At 25.4% G+C, this 5,000-nt stretch overlaps 2 protein-coding genes across 3 annotated transcripts in view; one reads left to right on the forward strand and one right to left on the reverse strand.

Moving 5' to 3' along the window:
• LOC125029450 overlaps positions 1-5,000 on the reverse strand; it is a 30,208-nt gene that overhangs the window by 14,212 nt on the left and 10,996 nt on the right. The window lies entirely within an intron of this gene.
• Positions 1-5,000, forward strand: part of LOC125029453 (organic solute transporter subunit alpha-like) — a 63,066-nt gene that overhangs the window by 13,970 nt on the left and 44,096 nt on the right. The window lies entirely within an intron of this gene.

Genomic DNA, 5,000 nt, shown 5'->3' on the forward strand with positions numbered 1-5,000 from the left:
ACATATATTAGTATGTATGTATACATGCATGCACGTGCGTGTGTACTATTGTTATTATTATTGTTATTGTTGTTCTTCTTGTTATCATTATCATCATCATTATTGTTGTTGCTCTTGCTTTGTCTTTATTACATTATGATTATTATCATTAATATTATTATTACCATCACCATAGATATTATTATTAATATTATTGTTATTATTACTATTGATATATATATATATATATATATATATGTGTGTGTGTGTGTGTGTGTGTGTGTGTGTGTGTGTGAGTGTGTGTGTGTGTGTGTGTGTGTGTGTGAGTGTGTATGTGTGTGTGTGCGTGCGTGCGTGCGTGCGTGTGCCCGTGCATATGTGTGTATGAATGCACGCACATGCACAGGCATGGATTTCATTTTCATTATTATTATTATTATAATTATTATATTTTTCATCAGCATCATTATTATTATTACTAATATCATCAGTGTTATTACCATGATCATCATCACCACATTCATTATCAATTCTTGCTGAAATGCACGCAAAACTAACCAAAAAATTTATCGACGTTGTCAAGTTTTCCAGGCAATATTTATTTGCTCATTTTATGCGAGGAAAAAGGAAAACTGTTTTCATAATAAGAAGGCCCAGGTGAAACTAGATCTTTAGTGGAAATATAAATTCTACGCAGGGCATACAATAGTAAATCAGCATCGATATTTGTTCTTCTTTTCTCTTTTTTTCTCTCTTGTCTCTGTGTTTTGAATTTAGTAAAGACAGTCACAGGTAATTTCCATGCGCTATTGCCACCTTAAACAGTATTCCGTTCCGAAAGCTATTTTCTAATGATTAACCAAGTTTTTTTGTTTTTTTCCCCATAGAACAATAGGTGTAGTTTACTAATTCCTGTATTTATTTGGTCGCCAACCAGTCTATACCGCGACCGCTCAAAGAAAATAGTATTCGACTTTATTAGTTTTGATCGCATCAGTTCTTCCGCTGCAGTTGAGGTTGACTGCTTAAACTATAAACTGGTTCAGAATACCTTCGCAAGAACGATCACGACAATAGTGGTATCAATGAATTCCACCCATTTTCTGCACCCCATAATTGTAGCCCCCCCCCCCCCCCCCACTCCCACAAACCCCCACATTCTTGACCCCGATAGCAGGTGAGGGAATGAAAGGTACCAGGGAAATGTCGAGGTGAAATGTGAATAATATACACGGAATGCATCACCATAATAATAACATACACAGAATAAGTCACACTATTGTCTAATGCAGGGTGCCATGCCCCTGCGAACCCTTTCCTGGGAGGCTGCCGCCCACAACCCCCGCAATGGAAGACAAAGAACCCTTCAGTACGACCGACATGCGGAAGCGCCCGATGCTGCGTCTTCTGCGCTCTATCCTGCCGGACATACTTGGTGGATTCTTTGCTGTCCAGGGCGGGGTTGGGAAGCAGCAGCCCGCCATGGGACATGCATAGGACTATATATTGACCAATCATCTATATGTTTTTCATAATTTACTCCGCAATTTCCCTGGTATCATCCATACCCTCCCTTGCTATCGGGGCCAAAATTGTGGGTGGGTGTGGGGGGGGGTGGTCATAATTTGGAGCGTAGAGGGCGAGAGGAATCCGTCGATACCAATACCGTCGTGACCGGTCATGTGAGGGTATTCTGAATATTTACCTTATAATTGCGTCTCCTCAAAATACTATAGAAAAGAATGAACTTCATATAGGTTATCTATAATCATAACGTAAAAAAATATCTATGATTTTCTTGTCTGACATAAGAGAAAAAGAAAGTTGATTTTAAGAAATGATCCGTCAAATTTGAACTGTCTCATATATTAACAATAGCATTATTTCATTGCAAGCAAATCTGTAAAAACCTGTAGGAATAAGAGGCGTCAAACTCTCCTCCCAAACTATTTTATTTATAGTATGCTCCTTTATGTGTGTACACAGAATATGAACGCTTATATGGGTTCATTTGTACAAAAGATACAAACTGAGAATAATAATACTTAAAGATAGAAAAAGCAGTGACAAGGATGGCAACGACGTTAACATTTAGAGCGATATCATGCATGATAATGAAACTGATAACTATAATAATAATAATGGTGATGATAAAATGATAGTAATGATAATATTAATAATGATATGCACAGCAATAATGGTATTGGTAGTAACAATGATAATAACAATAAAACAATAATAATGAACAAAATGAAAATAATGATAAGAATGATAATTACCATGATAATGATAATGTACAGAATAATGAAAATAATTATGATAATTGTGACTGATAATAACATTAATTATTATCGAAACAGTAATAATGACAATGATAATGATGAGAATAATAATGGGGAGGAGGAGGATAATAATAATAATAATGGTAATGCTAATAATGATAATGATAATTATAGTAATGATGATAATGATAATGATAATAATAGTAATTATAATTATTATGATAATAATAAAAATAATAATAACAGCAATAATGAAAGCAACAAAGATAAAGATTGTTGTAATAATATTGATGATAGCAATGATAATCTTAGTGGTAACAATAATGATAGCAATAATGAAAATAATATTGGTAATAATGATAATAATAATGGTAATCATAAAGGTAATGATTATATTTGTAATTATTTTTATAATAATTTTAGTAATGAAAATAATGATAATTATGATAATAGTAGTAATAGTAACAATAAGATTAATTATAATAGTAACAATAATGAAAATGGTAATGACATTGATGATAATGATGATAATAATATCGATAATAATGATAATAATAATGCTAATAGTAATAATAATGATAGCAATGATGTTGGTAATAATGGTAATAAGAGTAATAATAATAATGATGATAATGATAATAGTAATGATGACAATAATAAGAAAAATAGAAAAATGAGAATAAGAGTAATAGGGATAATGATAGCGTTAATGATTTTAATAGAAATGATACTGTCATCAATATTAATAATATTAATATTAATTACACCATCATATTATGGTATAAATACTACAAATAACAATAATAATGATATTATTAGATTAATTATAATGATGATGACAACAATAATAATGATATTAATGATAATAATGATAATAATAATGATAATGATAATAACAATAATAATAAAAATGATAATAATAATAATAATAATAATAATAATGGTAATGATAACAGGTAATGATAACTATAATAATAATAATAACAATAATGATAATAATATTGATAATAATGATGATGATCATCATAATTATGTTGATAACGATAATCTCATTAATTATAATAATAGCAATGATGATAATAATAATAATAATAATAATGATGATGATGACGGTAATGATATTGATAATAATAGTATTAGTAGTAATAATAATAATAATAATAGTAATGATGATAATAATAATAATAAGGACAATGATTACAATAATAATAAGAAAATCATAAGAATGATGATAATGTTAATAATAAAGATGATAATAATAACAATGATAATAACAAGATTATAAGAATGATGAAAATGATAATAACAAAAATAATAAAAGTGATGAAAAATATAATAAGAATAAATGTTCTTACCATTATCATTACTAGTATTATCATTATCATTATAATGATAATAATAATGGTAATAATAATTATAATAATAGCAATAATAATAAAATTACAATGATAATAACAAGGATTATTATAGTAATAATAATAATAATAATAGTAAATGTTATAATAACAATGATAATATTAATGATAATGATGATAGTGATCATAATAAGGTTAATAATAATATTACTATTATCATAACAATGAGAAAATAAGGATATTAATAATAATGATCATAAAATAATCATGATAATAAAAAATGATGCTGATAATGATAAAGATGACAAAGATAATAAAAGTGATAAAAATAATATCATTATCATCCTCATTATCATTGTAATAATAATAAATAATAATTATAATAACAATACCAATGATAATAGTAATAATGATAATAATATGATGATGATAATAATGATAATATCATTATTTAATAATGTTGACTACAATAGTATCAGTAAACATATTATTAAAAAATAATCATAATGATATTGATAATGATAATGATAATAATAATTGTAATAATAATAATGATAATAATAATAGTAATAATAATAATGATAATAATAATAATAATAATAATAATAATAATAATGATGATCATAATAATAATAATAATGATAATAATAATAATAATAATGATTATGATAATAATGATATTAAGGATAATCCTAATGACGATGATGATGATAATAATAATAATGATAAAAAGGATAATAATATGATGATAATAATATATTATTATTAATGATATTAATAATAATAATAATAATAATGATAATAATAATTATGATGATAATAATTATGATAATAATAATAATAATAATGAAAATAAAAAAACAATAAGGATGAAAACAAATATTCCGATGAGAATAACAATTATGATATCATTGATAATAATGATAATATTAACATAAATAATAATGATAATATTAACATAAATAATAATGATAATATTAACATAAATAATAATGATAATATTAACATAAATAATAATGATAATGATAATAATAATAATAATGACGATGATAATAACATTAACCATAACATTGATAGTGATAATAATGATAATGATAAGGATAATAATGAAAATTAATAATAATAATAATAATAATAATAATAATAATAATAATGATAATAAATAGATTATAATGACGATGATAATATTAACAATAACATTAATTGCGATAATAATGATAATAATAATAGTGATAATGATAATAATAATTGATAATAATGATAATAATAATAATAATAATAATAATAATAATAATAGTGATAACAATACTGATAATAGGAATGCTAATTGCACCAAAAGCTTTCACTAATAGACTCGCCCTCGGTTCGCAAAGACTAATTTGTT

Source organism: Penaeus chinensis, chromosome 10 (genome assembly GCF_019202785.1).
Source record: "Penaeus chinensis breed Huanghai No. 1 chromosome 10, ASM1920278v2, whole genome shotgun sequence".
NCBI lineage: Eukaryota > Metazoa > Arthropoda > Malacostraca > Decapoda > Penaeidae > Penaeus > Penaeus chinensis.